The sequence below is a fragment of the Plecotus auritus genome (assembly GCF_963455305.1).
Source record: "Plecotus auritus genome assembly, chromosome: 8".
NCBI classification, from domain to species: domain Eukaryota; kingdom Metazoa; phylum Chordata; class Mammalia; order Chiroptera; family Vespertilionidae; genus Plecotus; species Plecotus auritus.
In genome coordinates this window covers 99024765-99051527 of record NC_137782.1, presented here as the reverse complement: position 1 = coordinate 99051527, position 26763 = coordinate 99024765, and the positions used below count along the sequence as shown (strand labels likewise).

At 48.4% G+C, this 26763-nt stretch overlaps 1 long non-coding RNA gene across 1 annotated transcript in view; it reads left to right on the top strand.

Annotated features, from left to right (window-relative positions):
* LOC308256029 overlaps positions 1-26763 on the top strand; it is a 122605-nt gene that overhangs the window by 68891 nt on the left and 26951 nt on the right. Inside the window, exon 3 of the long non-coding RNA XR_013961397.1 lies at positions 5796-6287. This is a non-coding gene — a long non-coding RNA (uncharacterized lncRNA). The remainder of the gene's footprint in view (positions 1-5795; positions 6288-26763) is intronic.

Genomic DNA, 26763 nt, shown 5'->3' with positions numbered 1-26763 from the left:
CGCCAACCTCCCCAGCTCAGAGGCGGGTAGGGGGAGGGGCCGCTCCCCAGGCTTTCCTGGTGCAGGTGTCATAGGAAACAGGGAAACCAGGCTTGCAGTGGAAGGGTTGGGAGCTGCGCGAGTGGCAGCCAGCCATTTCCTGGCTGAGGGGCGTCAGGCTCCCAGGTCTGAGGCGGGGCGTGTCCCATTCACCGTGTGTGTGTGTGTGTGTGTGTATTAAGGCAAATCATGAACCAAAGCCCATAATTATAAGGAACGATGCTTTGGTCTCAATAAAATAAAAACCCTTCTAATAACAGGGCTGTCTATGCCCTGAGTGGATTGGGCGCGTGGGGGGAGCAATGGGAGAGGGGGGGCTCCCACCCCTGCAGCAGCCCCCAGACAGGCTGGCCCACTGGTGCCCTCCTGCCAGTGGCGCCGCGCGGGGCTCCTCAGCTCCACTGGCTGGTAGAGGCTCTGCCTCTGCTTCCAACGCCTCCGGATGCCAGGAGGCCCCTTGTGTGCCTGCCCCTTGTGTGCCTGCCCCTTGCAGTCCTGGCTGCCGGTCCCAACAGTGGGGTGCCTGTTCCCTCTCCCTTCAGCCTAAATGAGGGCAGCCCTCCTGTGAACATAGTCTCCTTTCTGACATTTCCCACCTCTCCTCTCCTCCTGGGCCTTTGGAGAGACCGCCGTCTCATAAAGATTGCTGTTGGGAGGCAGAGGAGGCAGCCTTTTTGCGTTTTCATCTGTGCTTTAGTTTAGACAGTTGCTATTTCCATGTCTCCAGGTCACAAATCTCTTGTTTCCACAACACGCAACTTACTGTTGAGCCCATCAACAGGCATAAGGTTTTGGATCTTAGATTTTTTACACATACATTCTTCCTTTCTTTCATTTTTGTTTATTTTTATGTTTGTTATAAACACCTGAATATACTTTAAATGCTGGGGTGGTTTATCATCAACCCTGTCATTCTGTGTTGGTTTCTACTATTTTCTCTTGATGATCAGTCACACGTTGGCTTCTTCACGCCTAGTGTTTTGTTGGGTGCTGGATGCCACGCTGTTCATCCTGAGGCAGCCACATCAGGACGGGTTTCCGTAGATCTTGTGCTTCGTTTGGCAACAACTTATTAAATTTCACACAGACGTGGTCCATCTGAGGCTTGCTTTTAAAATAAGCCCAGGTGCCTCTAGAGCAGCCTTGACCGGTCCCAGCTCTCTCCTGGGGGACTGGTCTTCAGGGAGTCTCTGCTCCCGGGGCCGCGAGGAGGGATTCCCGAGCCTGAGGGGTCCCGCCTCCCAGGAGAGGCTCGGTCTGCAGGCGTGTCCTTCCAGGCCTCTTGGGATCTCATCCATGTATGTGCAGCTTGGTGCTCAACCAAAGAATCAAGAAGAATCTTCATGACATTTTGGAGACTCTTTTTCTGCTTAAAACCCTCCTCTCTGGTGCTCACCCCGCAAACTCCAGCCATCTCACCATTACCACTCCCACTCCCTGCCTCCAGCCTGTTTTGTTTTGTTTTGTTTTAACTGATTTTAGAGAGAGAGGAAGGGAGACAGTAACATTGATAGAAACACCAATGCGCTGCCTCCCGCACGCCCATACCTGGGACCAAGCCTGCACACGGGCCGTGCCCTGACCAGGAAGGGGACTGGGGCCTCCTGATGACAGGACGATGCAGCCCCTGAGCCACGGGCCAGGCTCCTCCAGGGGTTAAAATCCGTGCTCCTGGCCACAGCGCAGGTCTGCTTCTGCCCAGCCCCTTCCCGAGGCCTCACCTGCCCAAAGCTTCCTGGCGGCTCCGAGTGGAGCCCAGGCCCTTAGGGGCAGGGCCTGAGCCAGACAGCACAGAGCCCGTTTCTGGCCCCACCACCTCCCGGCTGTGCGGCTTCAAGCAGAGAAATGGAGCCTCAGTCTCCCCTGTCAGAGGGGACGCCACTCCCTCTGGGTGGCTGGGGGGACGCAGTGAGGTGGTGCCCTTGGCTGCTGCCCCGCGTGCGACCAGCGCTATCCTCCCTCCCTTCTTAGTCCTTCCTTCTTTCGATGGCCAATAAACCCACAGGTTAGCAAATAGTCTCTTTTCAGCAGAATGAGCTCTCCTATTGGGGTCCGAATGGCCAGTCCCCCTAGGTACCAGCTCCCACACCCGTGCTGGCTCCATCCTCAGGACAGTGCTGATCACGCCTCTCTGGTCCTCACACCCTGCTCCTCTGCCCACCCCATCCTGCCTCAGCTCGGCCAGCACCACACTCACCAGCGGTCCCACTGTCCAGCTTCCTGTCCCCTCTGTCCAGTCCCACCTCCACACTGTGACCAGCCGACCTTTCCAAGTTAGGACCAACTCCTGTCACTTTGCATGTGTAAGAACTGCCCACATGCCTCCCCCATGCAGTCCCCGCGGGCTGCACAGCATGGATTTCTCCCCTGGCAGCGCATTTCTCCCCTGCTCCCATGTCCTAGCATAACACCCCAACCAGTTGGAAGACTGGAGAGTAATTAAAAGAGGTGTCAGGACTGAGACTGAGCCTAGACTATGGGAGCCTAAATGAAATGTAGACTTAAGTTGACAATAATGTATCAATATTTGTTCATTAACTGTAACAATTCTGTAGAAAACTAGAAAGAGGAGAAATTAAAAATAAGAGAAACCTATTGCATCAACCTGGAAACCTGGAGGACTTGGGTGATTTCCTAGGAAAATACACGTTAATAAAACAGAACGTAAAATGAAGATACTACAAACAGACCAATTAGCTACCTGGACAAAGCTGTGTCCTCTCCCCCTTCCTCTGCTCTCACCCCCTTAGGTCTACAGGATACAGAACACCAGGGAGCCCTCTGTACTCCCAGGGGGTGGTGGGGAGGGTATAAGCTGACCAGCCTCTGGGGTTCGCCTGATGCACGCCTGTGGCCACGATGGAGGTGCGGCTGCACTCAGGCAGTACAGCCTGCTCACCTGCCCTTGAGGAACAGAGAAAACAGGCTCTACACACAAACATACTGCACTTACACTCACTCCATTTATATTCCTTTAGAAACATATCTTCTTAGAGATTTTTATTCCAAAGTGTCTTCTGCAACACAGAAGTTCAGTAGTGAGATTTCTCCAAGTTTACTTTGTGTACATGGTGTGTCCCTAAAGAGGGCTGTGTGTTAATGTGATATGTGGTTGGCCATTTCTGTGAAGTCAGAGGCACAGAGGGCAGAGCAAGTCTGTATTAGTGCGACTGCCACAGTTCCTGGAGTTTTCACACCTTAATCTCCAGACTCGGGCAGGAAACAAAGGCAATGCGGACTTCACACTCACAATGACCGCAGGAATCTGCAAAACCACGTTCTTACAGGAGCTAAAGGGCAGGGACATGGGCAACCAGAGGGAGGCTAGCAGCTCACCAGGAGCAGGTGCACGGCCGCGTCTGGGCAGCCCACCTTCTCCACCTGCAAGAACCAGCACCACCGCAGCCTGTCCTCCGGTCCTGCTGCTTTAATCAAGGCTTTGGTGCAGTTTGTTACTCAGTAGCAGGTAACTGGAACTGTAGCTTCAGTAGGTAAGGAAGCAAGAAGAAATATTTTACTGGCTGACACATTACCTGCTTATATTGTGCTTTTATTCTAAAAGGCATATTAGCTCATCTGAAGAGAGATGGCAAAATATCATAACCATGAATGCCTTGGATTGATGAGTATTATTTACCATATGTTGAGTAACCATAAACTATGATATTATCTTTAAACTAGAACAAAGTGATACTTATCTAATAAACCTTTTGAAAGTTTTGTAAAACTCAACATTGCTACAAATATAATCTCAGTAGACATACTACCTTTTATAGTATAAGACGAGTAATTGCCATCAGCTGTAATATCCTCAAATGAGGTCTAAAACAGATAGAGAAGCCATAAAAAGAAGTAAAGCAAGAAAAGAAGTATACTAATAATTTTACATAGACGATAAAGAAACCTTAGTTGTAAAAATATAACCCTGTCTAATAAAAGGGTGATATGCAAATTAACCATCACTCTGTCACAAATATGGTGGCGCCCATAGCCACAAGAAGGTGATGCCCAGTCCTCTCAGCCCTGCCACAGTCTCTGGTCCTGTCAGCCCCATTGCTGGAGTACCCGGTCCTGTCAGACACACCGGTGGTGGGTGTGGGTTGGGGGACGCACAGCAGGTGAGTGGCTGCTCATCTGCCACTGGACAGAGAACAGACAGCAGAGCGTGGTGGCTTCATTCCCATGGTGGTGGTGAAGCCCCCAGGCCCTGCAGACAGAGAGAGGACAGCGGGGCATGGCGGCTTCGTTGCAGCGGCAGCAGTGAAGCAGCCAGGCCCTGCAGAAAGTAGAGAACCATGGGGAGTGGGCCTAAGCTGTCAGTAGGACATCCCCTGATGGCTCCTGGATTGGAGAGGGTGCAGGTTGGGCTGAGGGACACCCCCAACCATGCACAAATTTCGTGCACCAGGCCTCTAGTGAAATAATAAAACCATTGGTCAGTCACATGTCAAAACTATTCATCCAAAAATCAAGAAATACTCTTAACTTTTTTATTTTCTCTTAACAATTCTTTCCTTTTTTTCTTTTCTCTTAACAATTCTTTTAGTGAGATTCTACATCTGTGTGGGATTTGTTCATATACTCCTTTGCTTATTGATTTGGCAAATAGGTATTAATCACTTATTACTGTGCCAGACATTGTGTTAGGTGCTGGAGATGTCCTGGTGAATTAGGCGTGGTTTCTGTCCAGTCAAGATTGGTGGGTAATTGAAATGTGGACACACTATTACCAAAAGTGTGACTGATGACAGGACAGGACACTATAGTAATATGATTTTGTTGATTCTTCTTTAAAGTTTCTTTATCTCAATAGATGCCAGGCTGTGGCTGTTAAAACATTACTATTTATTTTCTAAATCAAGCATGTCAAACTCGCGGCCCAAAACGAATATTTTTGTGGCCCAGCCAATATAACAGTATGTAAGAAATGTTTCAATAAAAGTTTCATAATTTAATTTTTACAATATCCTATTATACATAATTAATAACAAACTACAACGTTCGCTAATGACTGATTACTACAATCGTGTTGCATTCATTTCCCTTATGTGCTTACACTCAGGCACACCATTTCTCTCCACTAATACTAGCAGTGAATATTTTAGCAGCCGATGGCCACGTCATTAGTCTTGGATTGACTTGTTTGGTATGTTCCAATTGTGTGAGTTTGTTGTTGTTGTTTTTTTTAATCTGGGCATGTTCAAAACGTTGATTTTTTTCAAAATATATTTTTATTGATTTGAGAGAGAGGAAGGGGGGAGAGAGAGAGAGAGAGAGAGAGAGAGAGAGAGAGAGAGATATCAATGATGAGAGAGTCCCCTGACTATAGAATTGAACTGTGACCCTCCTGGTTCATGAGTTGATGCTCAAACACTGAGCAACACTGGCCTGGCCAAATCTTTGATTTTTAAACCACTTTAGCAAACTACCAAAAAAGAAAATTTAAAAAAAATAAAGACAGAAAGCAGAACAAGCATGGTGCCCAGCTGGTTTTTGTTTTATGTTTTTTTACTCTTTTACATGTGAAAGATATTTTAAAGCATTAGCTCAAGAAAATAGTTTTTCATTTCTTATTCATAAACTTCATTATTGTCTATGTGTCAGGCACAATTTAGTACAAAAACAAAACTAATTAACCTATTTTGTGAAATGAAACCTAAACCAATTTGCATTGTTTCAATAAGCCATTGTTGCTAGAGTGCCAAACAGATATTAAACAATTAACAAAACATTATCAAAAATTTATTTCCTTTTAGATGACAGATCATCATTGAAAATGACTGGAAAATGATTTTCTAGCAAAAGAAGCCGCCCCAGGAAAAAAACCGATCGCCCGAGGAATAAGCTGCAAAAGTGACAGCAAGAACCCCTCCCAGGAGGGCTGAGCTGACCCTGAGCACCGCCTCATGGGGTGCAGCCTGAGGCTCTCCTCTGACCCCCAGGTCTCTCCACAGGAGCTGCAACTCCGGGAGGAGGGCTGAATTCCCTCCCCTCCCCCACCTCTCCCAGTCAGTCACTCCTCCTGGCTCCTCCTCCTGGGTCCCCTTCTCAGGGGTCCGGCCTCCCTCCCTCCCAGCACCGGGTGCCTGTCGGCCTCCCGCCCACTAGCGCGGCCAGCACCTCCTTGGGCGCCGCAGCAGCAGTGGCTGCAGATGGGGCGGATGAGCGCTTGCCTCTTCTGTCCACCCCCCATTCGGGACACGTCACCCCCACCGACCCACCGCACTTACCGGAAAGCAGTCCGCGAGGTGAGACCCGCATTGCCCTTCCCACCCGCGGGCCCAGCGGGAGAGGGGCGCTGTCCCCAGGGGGAGAGGAGCATTGTGGGGGAGGGGAACGGAGTGGGGGAAGAGGGGCGCTGTCCTGGGTGGGGGTAAGAGGAGCGCGGTGGGGGAGAAAGAGGGGCGCTGTCCGGGGTTGGGGGAAGAGGGGAGCTGTCCGGGGTAGGGGGGGAAGAGGGGCGCTGTCCGGGGTAAGGGGGGAAGAGGGGCGCTGTCGGGGTGGGGGGTGAAGAGGGGCTCTGTCCGGGGTGGGGTGAAGAGAGGCGCTGTTCGGGGGTGGGGGGAAGAGGGGCGCTGTCCGGGGTGGGGGAGATGAGCACTGTGGGGGGGAGAGGGGCGCTGTCCCCAGGGGGAGAGGAGTGTTGAGGGGGAAGGGGGGAGGCGTGCTGTCCCGGGGTGGGGGGTGGGGAGAGGGGAGGGGGCGCAGACTGCCTGTGGCTGTAGGCTTTCTGGTGTGTGTGTGAGAGAGTGTGTGCGCGCCACCCCCTCTGACCTGGTTGCGGGGCGCCACGGGCATGGGGGAGCCGGCCTCGAGGATTCAGAGCGGACTCGGGCCGTGCGGAGGCGGGGCGCTCTGGTCCGGCACAAACCCTTTCAGCTGCGGAGGAACCTGGCTCACCTTGGCTTTTATCCTTGAAAAGCTTAATTTGAAAAAGGTGCATCTGCTAGGTTCACCCACCAATACTCGGTCAGTCCTGGGAATTGCCTTAACAATGGGACAGAGTTAATAAATTTTCCTGTTTGACCCGGGATTCCTGCCTCTCCTTGTTACTGCTGCTTGTGAATGAGGAGGGAGAGACGGAATATGGGGTGTTTTTGAGTATATCTTGGTGAGATTGAAATGAACTTTAATAAGTAACCCAAGTTAATACTGTGTTTATGTCTATCCATTTTTCATCTCTAGATAGAATCCAAAAAGAATTGATAGCTTTTTGGGAACTGGAGAAAGGAGGATCTATTTACCAAATTATTAAATTTATTCAAAGATCTTTGTTATAAGCCTTTTAGTTCACTTGTGTGGGTAAAATAAGGTGGGGTCAGGAGTATAGAAAATGGAAGGCAATACTTAAAAAAAACACTTAAGAATAGTGAGATTGGTCAAAAACGGCTCTTGCAAATGTAGCTTAAGTGCCTCTGTCTTTTCCAGATGAATGTGAGAGGTTTAAAAACCCTAGGAGGTACATGTCAATGTTTTTGACAATCTGGGCAGATCTTGTTTCTTGTACACACTTTTTCCAAGTCCCAGCTGGAATTGGAGCGGTTGTGGAGCAGGTTAAACTTGTGTAGTATTTAAACGTTTTTACTTAACACGTGATAGCTTGAAAGGCAACTACTGAGATCTTAATCCACACTTAGCAAGAAGCAGGAAAGTGAAAAGAAGTTTAGCTGTGAATATTTCAACGTGATCAATGAGTGAGAAATAAGGTTCAAAATCGAACAGAAACTCATCTGAGAAAGCACACTGTCCTGCTCTGGGTCAGCATTAAATTCTGCCAGAGGATGCCAAGTGGAGAACTTCCTTCAGTGGGCACATTTGATATTAATCTCTCACTGTTATCTAAATATTATGGTCTAGAATATGTTTAACTACTTATCAATTAATGTTTCAACTTTATCAAGCCACCCTTTTAACACAAAATATTTGACAGTTTATTAAGAGGAGGAGTTTGGGTTTAACTAACTTCCTATAATATATTTCATGTCCTCTATGTCGCATCTATGTTTTTGATCAAATACTGGCTGATCAGTGGTTGGCAAACTCATTAGTCAACAGAGCCAAATATCAACATTACAACGATTGAAATTTCTTTTGAGAGCCAAATTTTTTAAACTTAAACTATATAGGTAGGTACATTGTTATTAACTTAATTAGGGTACTCCTAAGCTGGCCTTTCCTAAAAACTCAAGGGGCCAAAGAGCCACATGTAGCTCGCGAGCCGCAGTTTGCCGACCACTGCTCTAGGAGATATGTCTACCACTTAGAGATGGAGACGCAGCCCTCCGTGGCACCTCGACGGAACCCTTGGCTCAATTGAACAGGCAGATGTTGTGGGGACCCCCTTCCCCGCACTGGTGCTCCAGGCTTGGGAGCCCAGTGTGTCAAGGTCACCTCTCTCCAAAGAGGGAACTTCTCAGTCAAGATATTCCGCCCAGCTCTCAACTGTCCGAGTTTTGCCCCAACCAGCGCCCACAAGCCTCCACCCTTAGCCTAGGAGTCTGCCCGCTGGCTCCCTTCAAGCGGGCCGTGGGTGTGGAGGAGCGGGCATGGGCTCTGCCCTCAGGAAGCTCCCTGGCATGCTCGCGCGAGGGCACCTGGCACCCAGAGCTGTGCCTTGTGCTAAGAACGGGAGCTCTTCCAGCCCCTCCAGGCCTCATGCTCCCTGGGGCCCTGACGTGTTTCCCGCAAGCAGCTGGTGCAGAACAGATGCTGGGACGTCCCTGTGCCACCTGCTCCTAGGGCGCCTGCAGGTGCCTGCCCCAGGTGCCTGCCCCCAGGTGCCCGCCGGCCGCTGCATGTCACCTGACCGGAGCTGAAGAGCTATGGGCTGTCTGGACTCTCTCTGGCCTCAGAGCTTACGAGGACTCAATCCACTCCCGCCATTAGAAAGCTGGGGTTGCCCTGGGCAGCCGCCACACTCAGCACACAGGCAAGAGGACAGACAGGACAGGTCTCCCCCTCCTGTGTCTGTCAGACCTCTGCAGTGGCGGTAGGGCGTTGGCCCTGAGGTCCTCCTGGGAGTGGCATTGCTGCTGGTCGTTTCCAGGGGCCTCTAGGGAAGTGGTTCTCAATCTTCCTAAAGTTCCTCATGTTGTGGTGACCCCCAACCATAAAATTATTTTCGTTGCTACTTCATAACTGTAATTTTGCTACTGTTATGAATCATAATGTAAATATCTGATATGCAGGATGTCTTAGGCGATCCCTGCGAAAGGGTCGTTCGACCCCCAAAGGGGTCTTGACCCACAGGTTGAGAACCGCTGCTCTAGGGAAACCTACCCACCTCGCTCTGTGGGTCAGAACCCATGGGGGCATGTTGCTGGTTGCCAAGAATGTTTGTCCCCATCAAACATTCAGGCCCCGGGGAAGTAACTGCAGAGTGGGTCCTTGGGTGCCTGGACCACGGAAGTGGGTGCTGGGCCAGCCATCTCCTGTCACCTGGACCACGGGCCTCTGGACCATGGGCCTCTGGACCAGGGTGGAAGTTTGAGAGGGAATCAGCACAGGTAAGAGCCAGTGTCTAAGAACCCTGCGAGGTGGGAGCACCGCTCATTCATTTTGAATTCCAAGTGTTTAAACAGCGTTTTTACATATATACCAGCTCTTTAAATGTAAATTATTACTATTTCAAACATTAGCCTACTTATCATTGTGATTTCTAAGAGTTTTAAATACTTTCATACTGTTATACCAGCTCTATGAAAATGAATTTTTAAGTGTTTAACCAACTTTTTTTCAAAAAACGCCAACTCATTGAGACTGAATTGCAAATGTAACCAGTATCCTACTCAGTATGCAGCTCTTTGAACACTATTTCCCAGTGATTAAACACTGCCCCAAGCCCTTATCCCCCTGAGCAATACTGCCTGTCCACGTGGCCCCTCCCCTTGATTATGTCAGCACTTCCAGCCTGTCCCTGGGCCCCAAGCCCTTATCCACCTGAGAATTTTTGGCTGTCCACGTGGCCCCTCCCCCTTGATGACGTCAGCACTTCTGGCCAGTCAACAGGCCACAAACCCTTGTCCACCAGAGCATTTCAGGCTACTAACCTGGGCCAGCCCATATCCTTGGTCACTTCAGCACTTCCCGCTGTCCACCTGTCCCCTCTCCATTGATGATATGACCACTTTAAGCTGGTCACGGGCCCCAACCCTTGTTCACGTGACAATTTTTGGCTGTTCCCCAGGCCCTTGTTCACCTGACCAATGAGCAACACTGGCCAGCTACTTAGCTCCTAAGAAGAGAGGTAACTTCCCAATCTCTGGAAGTTGGCTTAAGGGCCTAACACACACAGCCCCAGGTCACCTTCTGCTCACAGACTGCCTCTTCCCCGGTGGGTAGAGTGGCAGGCAGGGGGCCGCCAGCACTCCTTTAAGACCACCCTGGGCATCCATTAGCCCAGGGACCCCCCCATGGTCCCCAATATGCAGGCATCTCACCCTGTAGTGACCTGCGACTCTGACAGCCTTGCCTTTGGGCTTTGAAATCTGGGAAAAAGCAGTGATGAGGCCCTGAAAACCCTTTCCCTACTGCACACAATGGCCTGCTCCCTCCAGGCTCACTTATAGTTCGTAGCGCCCTGAGGGCCAGCTTTTTGCGTAATTCATGGGGAATGCCCTTCCCTGAGAACAGGTACCTTCTGGCTGCCTTCCAGAGCTTGGACCACAGGTAGTTGGGGCAGTTGCGACCCCTTGGGACCCTCTAATGCATTAACCTGGCTCTACCAGCCTTTACAGTTGACCACTTCCAGCTGTTGACCTAGCAGCAAGCCCTTGTCCACCTGAGAACTTCCAACTGTTCACTGGCCCAAGCCCAACTACTTGGCCTGGTCAGCACTTCTGGCTGTCCACATAGGCCCTCCCCTTGATGACATCATCACTTCTGGCTGGTCCCCGAGCCCCAAGCCCTTATCCACCTGAGCACTTCTGGCTGTCCACTTGGCCCATCCCCCTTAGTGACGTCGGCACTTCTGGACGGTCCCTGTGCCCCAAGCCCATAACCACCTAAGCACTTCTGGCTCTCCACGTGCGCCTCCCCATTGATGACGTCAGCACACACGGCAGGTCCCTCGGCCCCAAGCCTTTATCCACCTGAGCACTTCTGGCTCTCCACATGGCCCCTCCCTCTTGATGACGTCAGCACTTCCGGCCTGTCACCAGGCCCTAAACCCTTGTCCACCAGAGTACTTCAGGTTGTACACCTGGCCCTCCCCCTAGATTACGTCAGCACTTCCAGTTGGTCACCGGTCTCTGAGCCCTTGTCCACCAGAGCACTTCTGGCTGTTCACCTGGGCCAGCCCATATCCTTGGTCACCTCAGCACTTCCTGCTGTCCACCTGTCCCCTCTCCATTGATGATATTACCACTTTAAGCTGGTAACTGGGCCCTAACCTTTGTTCACATGACTATTTTCGGCTGTTCCCCAGGCCCTTGTTAGGCTGATCAATGAGCCACAATGGCCGGCTACTCAGCTCCTAAGAAGAGGGGTGACTTCCCTATCAGCGGAAGTTGGCTTAAGTGCCTAACACCCACAGCCCCAGATTTCCTTCTGGTCACATACTGCCTCTTCCCTGGTGGGTAGGGTGGCAGGCAGGGGGCCGCCAGCACTCCTTTAAGACCACCCTGCGCGTCCATGAGCCCAGGGACCACCCATGGTCCCCAACATATGGGTATCTCACCCTGGAGTGACCTGTGACTCTGACAGCCCTGCCTTTGGGATTTGAAATCCGGGTAAAAGCAGTGATGAGGCCCTGAAAACCCTTTCCCTACTGTGCGCAATGGCCTGCCCCCTCCAGGCTCACTTACACTTTGAAGTGCCCTGAGGGCCAACTTTTTGCTTAATTCATGGGGAACGCCCTTCCCTGAGAACAGGTACCTTCTGGCTGCCTTCCAGAGCATGGACCACAGGAAGTTTGGGTGTTTGCGACCCCTCGGGACCCTCGAATGCATTCACTTGACTCTACCAGCCTTTACACTTGACCACTTCCAGCTGTTGACCTGGCAGCAAGCCCTTGTGCACCTGAGAACTTCCAGCTGTTCCCTGGGCCAAGCCTAACCACTCTGCCTGGACAGCACTTCTAGCTGTCCACGTGGCCCCTCCCCTTGATGATGTCAGTACTGCCAGCCGGTCCCCAGGCCCCAAGCCCTTACCCACCTGAGCACTTTTGGCTGTCCACGTGGCCCCTGCCCTTGATGACATCAGCACTTCTGACCGGTACCCGGGCCCCAAACATTTAACCACCTGTGCACTTCAGGCTGTCCACGTGGCCCCTCCCCCTTGATGATGTCAGCACTTCCGGCCAGTCCCTGGTCCCCAAGCCCTTGTCCACCAGAGAACTTCTGGCTCTTCACCTGAGCCAGCCCATATTCTTGGTCACCTCAGCACTTCTAGCTCTCCACCTGGCCCCTCCCCATTGATGATATGAACACTTTAAGCTGGTCACCGGGCCCCAACCCTTGTTCACGTGACTATTTCGGGCTGTTCCCCAGGCCCGTGTTCGCCTGACCAATGAGCCACACTGGCCAGCTACTTACCTCCTAAGAAAAGGGGTGACTTTCCAATCTCTGGAAATTGGCTTAAGGGCCTAACGTCCTGAGCCCCAGGTCACCTTATGCTCACAGACTGCCTAATCCCTGGTGGGGAGGGTGGCAAGCAGGGGGCCGCCAGCACTCCTTTAAGACAATAATGGGCGTACATGAGCACAGGGATGCCCCAGACTCCCCAACATAGGAGCATCTCATCCTAGAGACTGACCTGCGATGCAGACAGCCCTGCCTCTGGACTTTGAAATCCAGGAAAAAGCAGTGTTGAGGCCCTGAAAACCATTTCCATACTGGGAGCAAAGTCCTGACGCTCCAGGGTCACTTACAGTTCCCCGCGTCCTTGTTCACGTGACTATTTCCGGCCCCAAGCCTTGTTCACGTGACTATTTCCGGCTGTTCCCCAGGCCCTTGTTCACCTCACCAATGAGCCACACTGGCTGGCTACTTAGCTCCTAAGAAGAGGGGTGACTTTCCAATCTCTGGAAGTTGGCTTAAGGGCCTAACACGCACACCACCAGGTCACCTTCTGCTCACAGACTGCCTCTTACCCGGTGGGAGGGTGGCAAGCAGGGAGCCACCAGCACTCCTTTAAGACAACCCTGGGCCACGGTCCCCAACATGGGGGCATCTCACCCTGGAGTGACCTGTGACTCTGACAGCCCTGACTATGGGCTTTGAAATCCAGGAAACAGCAGTGTTGAGGCCCTGAAAACCCTTTCCATACTGGGAGCAAAGACCTGCCCCTCTCCATGGTCACTTAAATTTCATCACGAACTGTGGGCCAGCTTTTTGCTTAATTCCCGGGGAATGTCCTTCCGTGAGGACAGGTACCTTCTCGATGCCTTCCAGAGTATGAACCACAGGCAGTTGGGCAGTTTCAGACTGCCTAATCCCCGGTGGAGAGGGTGGCAAGCACAGGGCTGCCAGCACTCCTTTAAGACAATCATGGGCATACATGAGCACTGGGACACCCCATGCTCCCCAACATAGGAGCATCTCATTCTAGACTGACCTGTGACACAGACAGCCCTGCCTATGGACTTTGAAATCTGGGAAAAAGCAGTGTTGATGCCCTGAAAACCCTTTCCATACTGGGAACAAAGTCCTGACGCTCCAGGGTCACTTACAGTTCCCTGCACCCTGAGGGCCAGCTTTTTGCTTAATTCATGGGGAACGCCCTTTGCTGAGGATAGGTACCTTCTCCCTGTCTTCCAGAGCATGGACCTCAGAAAGTTGGGGCATTTGCAACCTCTTGGGACCCTCCAATGAATTCACCTGGCTCTACTAGCCTTTATACTTGACCACTTCCACATGTTGACCTGGCAGCAAGCCCTTGGGCACCTGAGCACTTCCAGAAGTTCACCGGGCCAAGCCCAACCACTGGGGTTCATCACCAATTCTGGCTGTCCATGTGGCCCCTCCCCTTGATGATGTCAGCACTTCTTGCCGGTCCAGGGCCCCAAGCACTTATCCACCTGAGCATTCCTGGCTGTCCACGAGGCCCATCCTCCTTGGTGATGTCACCACTTCCGGCAGGTCTCAGGGCTCCAAGCCCTTATCCACCTGAGCAATTCTGGCTGTCCATGTGGCCCCTGCTCTTGATGATGTCACCACTTCTTGCTGGTCCCAAGCCCCAAGCACTTATCCACTTGAGCACTTCTGGCTGTCCACGTGGCCCATCCTCCTTGGTGACATCACCACTTCTGCCAGGTCCCTGGGCCCCAAACCCTTATTCACCTGAGCACTTCTGGCTCTCCACATGGCCCGTTCCCCTTGATAAAGTCAGCACTTCTGGCCAGTCCCCTGTCCCCAAGCCCTTATCCACCTGAGCATTTCTGGCTCTCCCCGTGGCCCCTCCCCCTTGATGATGTTAGCACTTCCAGCAGGTCACCAGGCCCCCAACCCTTATCGACCTGAGCACTTCTGGCTGTTCACGTTGCCTCTGCCCTTGATGACATCAGCATTTCCGGCCGGTTCCAGGGCCCCAAGCCCTAATCCACCTGAGCATTTCTGGCTCTACACATGGCCATTCCCCCTTGATGAGGTCAGCACTTCCGGCCGGTCACCAGGCCTTAAACCCTTGTCTACCAGAATATTTCCGGCTGTTCACCTCGTCCAGCCCATATTCTTGGTCACCTCAGCACTTCCGGCTGTTTACCTGTGCCCTCTCCATTGATGATATGACCACTTTAAGCTGGTCACCAGGCCCCAAACCATGTTCACGTGATAATTTTTGGCTGTTCCCGAGGCCCTTGTTTGCCTGACCAATGAGCCACACTGGCCAGCTACTTAGCTCCTAAGAAGAGGGGTGACTTCACCATCTCTGGAAGTTGGCTTAAGGGCCTAACACCCACAGCCCCAGGTCACCTTCTGCTCACAGACTGCCTCTTCGCTGGTGGGTAGGTTGGCAGGCAGGGGCTCACCAGTACTCCTTTAAGACCATCCTGGGCTTCCATGAACCAGGGACCCCCCATAGTCCCCAACATGCGGGCATCTCACCCTGGAATGATCTGCGACTCTGACAGCCTGCCTTTGGGCTTTGAAATCTGGGAAAAAGCAGTGATGAGGCCCTGAAAACCCTTTCCCTAATGGGCTTAAAGGCCTGCCCCAGCTAGGATCACTTACAATTCACCGCGCCCTGAGGGCCAGCGTTTTGCTTAATTCATGGGGATCGCCCTTCCCTGAGAATAGGTACCTTCTGGCTGCCTGTTCTAGAGCGTGGAACAAGGAAGTTGGGGCTTTTTTCGACCTCTTGGGACCTTCCAATGAATTCACATGGCTCTACCAGCATTTACACTTGACCACTTCCAGCTGTTGACCTGGCAGCAAGCCCTTGTCCACCAGAGAACTTCCAGCTATTCACTAGGCCAAGCCCAGCCACTTGGCCTGGTCAGAACTTCTGGCTGTCCACTTGGGCCCTCCATTTGATAACGTCAGCACTTCAAGCCGGTCCCAGAGCCCCAAGCCATTAACCACCTGAGCACTTCTGGTTGTCCATGTGGCCCCTGCCCTTGATGACATCAACATTTCCGGCTGGGCCCTGGGCCCCAAGCCCTTATCTACGGGAGAATTTCTGGATCTCCACATGGTCTCTCCCCCTTGATGACAGGTATACCTACTGTTTCTAGTACATTCCTAAATATTTCCCTAGTCTATAATTGTGAATTCTCAGTGTTGGATTCACTTTTGTCCAGTGTTTCAAGCTCCTTCATAGTGAATTCCAAGTGTTTATACGGCGTTTTTCCATATTAAACTAGCTCTATAAACGTGAGTGATTACTATTTTAAGGACTATTCTACAATTCACAGCTCTTTGAATACAAATTCTAAGTATTTCAACACTGCACAAGAGATATTAAGGTTCTAAATACGTATTCCAAGTGTTTCAGACACATTCCTAGACATTTCCCTGGTCTGTCATTTTTAGCTCTGAGAGATTGAACATTTTCATAAAGGTATTTGAGCCATAAGAAAATGAATGTTTAAGTATTTAACTAACCATCTTTCAAAAATGCCAAATCATTTAGACTGAATTATAAATGTAACCAGTATACAACTCAGTTCTCTACTCTTTGAACACGATTACCCAGTGACTAAACACTGTCCATCAGATATTACGGCTCTATGAACAGGTATACCTAGTGTTTCAAGTACATACTTAAATATTTCCCTAGTCTATCATTCTGAATTCTCAGTATTTGATTCACTTCTGTGCAGTGATTCAAGCTCATTCATTGTGAATACCAAGTGTTTATACATCGTTTTTCCATATATACCAGCTCTTTTCACTTTTGTCCAGTGTTTCTAGCTCCTTCATTGTGAATTCCAAGTGTTTATACAGCGTTTTTTCCATATGTACCAGCTCTTTTAACGTGAGTGATTATTATTTAAAGACTATCCTACCTTTCACAGCTCTTTGAATACAAAATTGTAGTATTTCAACAGTGCACTAGAGGTATTAAGGTTCTATAAAAGCATTGCAAGTGTTTAAGACACATTCCTAGACATTTCCCTGGTCTGTCATATTTAGCTGTGAGAGTTTGAACATTTTCATAAAGGTATGTGAGTTCTATAAAAATGAATGTTTAAGTGTTTAACCAACCTTCTTTCAAAAACGCCAACTCATTTAGACTAAATTATAGATGTAATCAGTATCCAACTCAGTTCTCAGCCCTTTGAACACGATTTCCCAGTGACTAAACAGTTTCCTTCAGATATTAAAGGTCTTTGAACATGTATTCCTAGTATATGATGCACATTCCTAAATACTTTCCTTAGTCAATCATTGTGAATTCCAAGTGTTTATATACCCTAGCCCTAGCCCTAACCCTAAACCTAACCCTAGCCATAACACTAACCCTAGCCCTAACCCTAACCCTAACAATAACCCCTAACTCTAGCCTAACCCTAACCCTTACCCTAGCCCTTTCTCTAAACCTAACCATAACCCCAGACCTAACCCTAGACCTAACACTAGCCCTAGCACTAACCTTAAGTCTAACGCTTACCCTAACCCTAACCTTAACCCCAGCCCTAATCTTACCCCTAACCCTAACACTAACCCTTAACCATAGCCCTAACCCTAGCCATAGCCCTAGCTCTAACTCTAACTCTAGCCCTAAATATAGCCCAAGGGCTAAACCTAGCCCTAGCCCTAACCCTAGGCCTAGCCCTAAATCTAGACCTAGCCCTACCCCTAGCCCTAGCCCTAACCCTAGCCCTAGTCCTAGCCCTAGCCTTAGGCCTAACCCTAACCCTAACCCTAAACTGTCATATCACCTGTATGAAAATAACTTTTTAAGGTATCTGAGCCCTATGAAAATGAATGTTTAAATGTTTAACGAACCTTCTTTCAAAAACGCCAACTCATTTAGACTGAATTATAAATGTAACCAGTATCCAACTCAGTTCTCTACTCTTTGAAGACAATCTCCCAGTAATTAAACAATGGCCATCAGATATTATGGCTCTATGAACAGGATTACCTAGTGTTTCAAGTACATTCTTAAATATTTCCCTAGTCTATCATTGTGAATCTCAGTGCTTGATTAACTTTTATCCAGTGATTCAAGCTCATTCATTGTGAATTCCAAGTGTGTATACAGCCTTTTTGCATATATACCAGCTCTTTTAACATGAGTGATTATTATTTAAAGACTATCCTACCTTTTACAGCTCTTATAATACAAATTATCAGTATTTCAACAGTGCACTAGAGGTATTAAGGTTCTACAAACGTATTCCAAGTGTTTCAGACACATGCCTAGACATTTCCCTGGTCTGTTATTTTGAGCTCTGAGTTTGAATATTTTCATAAAGGTATGTGAGCCCTGAGTAAATGATTGTTTAAGTATTTAACCAACCTTCTTTCGAAAACGCCAACTCTTTTAGACTGAATTTTAAATATAACCAGAATCCTTGAACATGATTTCCAAGTGACTAAACAATTTACTTCAGATATTAAAGGTCGTTGAACATGTACTCCTAGTGTTTCAAGCACATTCCTAAATATTTCCCTATTCTATCATTGTGAATTCTCGGTGTTGATTTCCTTTTCCAGCGATTCAAGCAAATTCACTGTGAATTCAAGTGTTTATACACCTTAACCAAAACTCTAACCCTAGCGGTAATCCTACCCCTAACCCTAACCTTAAACCTAACCCTATCGCTAACCCTAACCCTAACCCTAACCCTTACCCTGAACCTACCCCTAGCCAGAGCCGTATTCCTAGACCTATCCCTAGCCATAGCACTAACCCTAACCCTAAACCTACCCATAACCTTAGCCATAGCCCTAACCCTAACCGTAACCCTAACCATAATCCTAACCCTAACACTAGCAATAACCCTAACACTAACCCTAGCCCTAACCCTACCCATATTCGTAACCTGAGCCTTAGCCATAGCCCTAACTCTAGCCTTAGCCCTAACCCTAGCCCTAGCACTAACGCTAGCCCTAGCCCTAGCCCTAACCCTAACCCAAACCCTAAACTGTCATATCAGCTGAATAAAAAAAATTTTAAGGTATCTGACCCTATGAAAATGAATGTTCAAATGTTTAACAAACCTTCTTCAAAAACAACAACTCATTTAGACTGAATTATAAATGAAACCAGTATCCACCTCAGTTCTCTACTCCTTGAACACAATTTCCCAGTGATAAAAACAGGATCCATCAGATATGACGGCTCTATGAACAGGATTACCTAGTGTTTCAAGTACATTCCTAAATATTTCCCTAGTCTATCATTGTGAATTCACAGTGTTTGATGCACTTTTGTTCAGTGATTCAAGCTCATTCATTGTGAATTGCAAGTATTTATATACCCTAAAGATAACCCTAACCCTAACCTAACCCAACCTAGCCCTAGCCCTACCTGTAGCGGTAGCCTGAGCCCTAATGCTAGCCCTAGCCCTAGCCCTAACCCTAACCCTAACCCTAACCCTAAACCAAACCCTAACACTAAGCCTAACACTAACTGTAACCCTAATCCAAAACTCTAGCCCTAGCCCTAAACCTAATCCTAACCCTAGGACTAACGCTTACTCTAGCCCAAACCCTAACACTAGCACTAGCCCTGGCCCTAACCCTAACTGTAGCCCTAACCCTAACTCTAGCCCTAGCCCTAAACCTACACCTAACCCTAACCCGAGCCCTAACTCTATCCCTAAGCCTAGACCTAAACCTAACCCTAAGTCTAACCCTATCCCTATCACTAGCCCTAGTCCTAGCCCTAACCCTAATCCTAACCCTAACCTGAGCCTTAACCCTAACCCTAAGCCTAGCCCTAAACTAAACCCAAGACTAACCCTAACTCTAGCCCTAGCGCTAACCCTAGCCCTAACCCAAACCCGAACCCTAGTCCTAACCCTAGCACTAACGCTTACTCTAGCCCAAACTCTAACCCTAGCCCTAGACCCTAACTCTAGCCCTAGCCCTAGCCCTAAAACTAACCCTAACCCTAACCCAAGCCTTAACCCTAACCCTAAGCCAGCCCTAACCTTACCCTAACTCAAACCCTAACACTAACCCTAGCCCAAACCCTAGCACTAACACTTACTCTAGCCCAAATCCTAAACCTAACCCTAACCCTAACCCTTAACCTAACCCTAGCCTAGCCCTAACACTTACCCTAACCCAACCCTATCCCAAACCCTAACCTTACCCTAACCCTAACCATATGCTAAAGCCTAACACTAGCCCTGACCCTAACCCTAACCTTTCCCTAAACCTAACACTAACCCTAACCCTAACCCTAGATCTAAGTCTATCCCTAACAGTAACCCTAACCGTAACCCTAAACCTAACCCTAGCCCTAGGCCTAACCCTTCCCCAAACCCTAACCTGAGCCCAAACCCTAACCATACCCTAACCCTAGCCCTAACAGTAAACATAATCTTAACCCTACCACTAACCCTAACCCTAGCCCTAGCCCTAACCATAACCCTAACCCTAAACCTAACACAAACCCTAGACCTAGCCCCAACTCTAACTCTAACCCAAACCCTAACCCTAACCCTAACCCTAACCCTGACCCCAAAGTGTTATATCAGATATATGAGAATAACCATTAAAGGTATCTGAGCCCTACAAAAATGAATATTTAATCAACATTCTTTCAAATATGCCAACTCATTGAGACTGAATTATAAATATACTCAGTGCCCCAATCAGTTCTCTACTCTTTTAACATGATTTCCAGGTGACTAATCAGTTTCCTTCAGATATTAAAGCTCTTTGAACATGCATTCCTAGTGTTTATGCACATTCCTAAGTATTTTCCTAGTCTATCATTGTGAATTCAGTGTTTGATTCACCTTTGTCCAGTGATTCAAGCTCATTCATTATGAATTTCAAGTGCTTAGACACCATAACTCTAACCCTAACCCAAAACCTAACCCTAACCCTAACCCTAGCCTTAGCCCAAGCCCTAGCACTAGCAGGAGCCTGAGCCCTAAAACTAGCCCTAGCTTTAACCCTAGCCCTAACCCTAACCCAGCCCTAAACCTGGCACTTACCCTGAACCTTACCCAAACCCTAACCTTAGCCCTAGCCCTAAGCATAACCCTAACCCTAGCCCTAACCATAGCACTAAACCTAACCATAGCCTTAGCCCTAACCCTAATCCTAAATGGAACCCTAACCCTAACTCTAGCGCATGCCCTAGCTTTAAACCTAAACCTAACCCTAACCCGAGCCTAAACACTAACCCTAAGCCTAGCCCTAAAACTAACTCTAACCCTAACCCTAGCCCTAGCCCTAGCCCTAGCCCTAACCCTAACCTTAACCCTAAACATAGCCCTAACCTTAACCATAACCCTAACCCTAGCCCTAATCATAACACTAAACCTAACCCTAGCCTTAGCCCAAACCCTAATCCTTACCCGAACCATAACCCTAACTCTAGCCCTAGCCCTAGCCCTAAACCTAACGCTAACCCTAGCCCTACCCATAACCCTAACCCTAGCCCTCACCATGACACTAAACCTAACCGTAGTCGTAGCCCTAAGCCTAATCTTAACCAGAACCCTTACACAAACTCTAGCCCTAGCCCTAGCACTAAACCTAACCCTAACCCTAACACGAGTCTTAACCCTTACCCTAAGCCTAGCCCTAACCCAAATCCTAATCCTAGCACTAGGCCAAACCCTAACCCTAAACCTAACCCTAGCGCTAGCCCTAACCTTTACCCTAACCATAACCCTATCCCAAACCCTAACCCTACCCTAAAACTAACCATATCCCAAACGCTAACCCTACCATAACCCAAGCATTACCCTAACCCTAACCCTATTCCTTGAACTACCCCTAACACTAATCCTTACCCTAACCATAGCCCTAACCCTAAACCTAACCCAGCCCTAGCCCTAAACTTTCCCCTAACCCTAACCCTAGCCCAAACCCTAACCCTACCCCCACCCTAACCCTAAACGTAGCCTTAAACCTAACACTAACCCTAACCCTAGCACTAGCCCTAACAGTTACCATAACCCTAACCCTAACACAAACCCTAGTCCTAGCCCTAAATTTAACCCTAACCAAAACCCTAACCCTAACCCTAACCCTAACCCTGACCCCAAAGTGTTATATCAGATATATGAGAATAACCATTTAAGATATCAGAGCCATACAAAAATGAATATTTAATCAACACTCTTTCAAATATGCCAACTCATTGAGACTGAATTATAAATATACCCAGTGCCCAACTCAGTTCTCTACTATTTGAACATGATTTCCAGGTGACTAATCAGTTTCCGTCAGATATTAAAGCTCTTTGAAGATATATCCCTAGTGTTTAAGCACATTCCTAAATATTTTCCTAGTATATCATTGTGAATTCACAGTGTTTGATTCACCTTTGTCCAGTGATTCAAGCTTATTCATTGTGAATTTCAAATGCTTATACACCATAACTCTAACCCTAACCCAAAACCTAACCCTAACCCTAACCCTAACCATAACCATAACACTAAACCTAAACCTACCTTAGCCCTAACCCTAATCCTAATCCGAATCCGAATCCAAACCCTAACTCTAGCACTAGGCCTAGCCCTAAATCTAAACCTAACCCTAACCTGAGCCTAAACCCTAACCCTAAGCCTAGTCCTAACCCTAACTCTAACACTAACCCTAACACTAGCCCTAGCCCTAGCTCAACCCCTAACCCTAAACCTAACCCTTACCCTAACAATAACCTTATCCCAAACCCTAACCCTACCCTAAACCGAGTCTTAACCCTAACCCTAAGCCTAGACTTACCCTAACTCTAACCCTAACCGTAGCTCTAGCCCTAGCACTAGGCCTAAACCTAAACCTAAGCCTAGCCCTAACCCTAACTCTAATCCTAACCATAGCCTTAGCCATATCCCTAGGCCTAACCCTAACACTAGCCACAGCACTAACCCTAATCTTAACAGGAACCCTAACCTTAACTCTAGCCCTAGCCTTAGCCACAACCCTAACCCTAACAAAAACCCTAAGCCTAAGCCTAACCCTAACCCTAACACTAACCCTAAGCCTAGCCCTAACCCTAATTCTTACCCTAACCCTAGCCCTAGCCCTAGCCCTAACCCTAACCCTAACCCTAAACATAGCCATAACCCTAACCATAACCCTAACCCTAGCCCTAACCATAACATTAAACCTAACCCTAGCCTTAGCCCAAACCCTAATCCTTACCGGACCAAAACCCTAACTCTAGCCCTAGCCTTAGCACTAAACCTAACGCTAACCCTAGCCTTACACATAACCCTAACCAAAACACTAACCCTAAACCTAAGCCTAACACTAACTCTAACCTTAACCCTAGCCCTAGCCCTACCCCTAAAACTAACACCCTAACCCGAGTCTTAACACTAACCCTAAGCCTAGCCCTAACCCTAACTCTAACCCTAACACTAGCCCTAGCCCATCCCTAGGCCTAACCCTAACCCTAAGCCTAGCCCTAACCCTAACTCTAACCCTAACCCTAACCCTAGCCCTAACCCTAAAGTTAACACTAGCCCTAACCCTTACCCTAACCCTAACCCTAGATCAAACCCTAACCCTACCCTAACCCTAACCCTAAATGTAGCCTTAACCCTAACACTAACCTTAACCCTAGGGCTAGCCCTAACCATAACCCTAACCCTAACCCTAACCCTAACACAAACACTAGCCCTAGCCCTAACTCTAACCCTAACCATAACCCTAACCATGGCCCTAGCCCTAAGCAAAATCCTACCCCTAAACCTAATCCTAGATCTAAGCCTAACCCTAACCCAAACCCTAACCCTAAACCTAACCTTCACTCTGACCCTAAACTGTTATATCAGATATATGAGAATAAAATTTTAAGGTATCTGAGCCATACAAAAATGAATATTTAACTAACATTCTTTCAAAAACGCCAACTCATTGAGACTGAAATATAAATGTAACCAGTGCCCAACTTAGTTCTCTACACTTTGAACACGATTTTCAGGTGACTAATCAGTTTCCTTCAGATATTAAAGCTCTTTAGAGATGTATTCCTAGTGTTTTAAGCACATTCCTATATATTTCCCTAGTCTATCATTGTGAATTAACAGTGTTTGATTACTTTTGCCCAGTGATTCAAGCTCATTCATTGTGAATTTCAAGTTCTTATACACCCTAACTCTAACTCTAACCCAAAACCTATCCTTAACCCTAACCCTAGCCTTAGCCCTAGCCCTAGCCTTAGCAGTAGCCTGAGCCCTAACACTAGCCCTAGCTTTAACCCTAACCCTAAACGTAGCCCTAACCCTAATCTTAACTCTAGGCCTAACCATAACACTACACCTAACCCTAGCTTTAGCCTTAAACTTAAGTTTAGCCCTAACCCTAACCCTAGCCCTAGCCCTAGTCCTAGCCCTAAAACTAACCCTAGCCCTAAACATACCACTAAACCTAACCCTAGCCGTAGCCCTAACCCTAACCTTAACAGAAACCCTAACCCTAACTCTAGCCCTAGGCCTAACCTTAAACCTAACCATAACCCTAACCCGATCCTTAAACCTAACCCTAAGCCTAGCCCCAACCCTAACTCTAACACTAAACTTAGCCCTAGCTGCAGCCCTAGCCCTAACACTAACCCTAACCCTAGCCCTAACCATAACACGAAACCCAACCCTAGACTTAGCCCTAAACCTAATCCTAACCCGAAGCCTAACCCTAACTCTAGCCCTATCCCTAGCCCTAAACCTAACCCTAAACCTAACCCGAGTCTTAACCCTAAACCTAACCCTAGCCCTAGCCCTAACCCTAACCATAACATTAACACTAACCTTAGCCACAACCCTAGAACTAACACCTACTCTCGCCCAAATACTAATCCTAGCCTTAGCCCTAGCCCAAACCCTAACCCTAACCATAACCCATCCCAAAACCTAACCCTACCCTAAACCTAACCCTATCCCAAACGCTAACCCTACCATAAACCTAGCGATAACCCTAACCCTAACCCTTGCCCTAACACTAACACTAACGCTAAGCCTAACCCTAGCCCTAACCCTAAACCTAACCCAAGCCATAACCATAACACTAAACCTAACCTTAACCGTAGCCCTAACCCTAATCTTAACCGGAACCCTAACCTAACCCTAGCCCTAGCCCTAGCCCTAGGCCTAACCCTAACCCTAAGCCTAGCCCAAACCCTAACTCTATCCCTAACCCGAACCCTAGCCCTAACCTTAAACCTAACCATAGCCCTAACCCTAACACTTACCCTAACCCTAACCCTAGATTAAACCCTTACACAACCCTAACCTTATCCCTAACCCTAAACGAGCCTTAACCCTAAAACTAACCTGAACCCTAGAGCTAGCCGTAACCATAACCCTAATCCTAACCATAACCCTAACCCGAGCCATAAACATAACACTAAACCTAACCTTAGCAATAGCCCTAACCCTAATCTTAACAGGAACCCTAACCCTAACTCTAGCCCTAAACCTAACCCTAACCCTAACCCTAACCCTAACCCTAACTCGAGTCTTAACCCTAACCGTCAGCCTAACCCTAACCCTAACTCTAACCCTAAACCTAACCCTAGCCCTAGCACTAGTCCTAGCCCTAACCCTAGCCATTACCGTAACCCTAACACTAGCCATAACCATAACACTAAACCTAACCCTAGACATAGCCCTAACCCAAATCTTAACAGGAACCCTAACCCTAACTCTAGCGCTAGCCCTAGCCCTAGCCCTAACACTAACCCTAACCCTAACCTGAGTCTAAACACTAACCCTAAGCCTAGCCCTAACCCTAACCATAACCATAGCCCTAACATTAACTTTAACCCTAACCCTATCTCTAGACCTAGCCCTAGCCCTAACCCTAACCCTAATCCTAGCCCTAAACCTAAACCTAAACCTAACCCTTGCCCTAGCCCAACCCCTTACCCTAAGCCTAACCCTAGATCAAACCATAACCCTACCCTAACCCTCGCCCTAACACTAAACGTAGCCTTAACCCTAACACTAACCTGAACCCTAGCGCTACCCCTAACCATAACCCTAACCCTAACCCTAACACAAACCCTAGCCCTAGCCCTAACTCTAACCCTAACCCTAGCCCTAGCCCTAGACCTAGACCTAACCCTAACCCTAACCCTAGCCCTAACCCTAAACCTAACCCTAGCCCTAGCCCTAACCTTTACCCTAACCATAACCCTAGATCAAAACCTAACCCTACCCTAACCCTAGCCCTAACCATAAACGTAGCCTTAAACCTAACACTAACCTGAACCCTAGCGCTAGCCCTCACCATAACCCTAACCATAACCCTAACCCTAACCCTAGCTCTAGACCTAAGCAAAATCCTACCCCTAAACCTAATTCTAGATCAAAGCCTAATCCTAACCCAAACCCTAACCCTAGCCGTATTCCTAACCCAAATCTGAACCGGAACCATAACACTAACCCTAACCCTAACCCTAAACCTAAACATAACCAGAGTCTTAACCCTAACCCTAAGCCTAGTCCTAACCCTTACTCTAACCCTCACCTAGCCTTAGCTCTAGCCCTAGCCCTAGGCCTAACCCTAAAACTAAGCCTAGCCCTAACCCTAAATCTAACCCTAACCCTAACCCTAACCCTAGCCCTAACCCTAAACCTAAACCTAGCCCTAGCCCTAACCTTTACCCTAACCTTAACCTTAGATCAAACCCTAACCCTAAACTAACGCTAGCCCTAACCCTAAATGTAGCCTTAAACCTAACACTAAACTTAACCATAGCGCTAGCCCTAACCATAAACCTAACCCTAAACGTAACAAAAACCCTACCCCTAGCCCTAACTCTAACCCTAACTCTAACCCTAACCCTAGCCCTAGCCCTAACCCTAGCCCTAGCCCTAACTCTAAACCTAACTTTAATTCTAACCCTAACCCTAGCCCTAGGCCTAACCCTAACCCTAGCCATAACCATAACCCTAAACCTAGCCCTAACCACAACACTAAACCTAACCATATCCGTAGCCTTAACCCTAATCTTAACAGGAACACTAACCCTAAACCTGGCCCTAGCCCTAGCCCTAGCCCTAGCCCTAAACCTAACGCTAACCCTAACCCAAGTCTTAACACTAACCCTAAGCATAGCCCTAACCCTAACTCTAAACCTAACCCTAAACCTAACCCGAGTCTTAACACTAACCCTAAGCCTAGCCCTAACATTAACTCT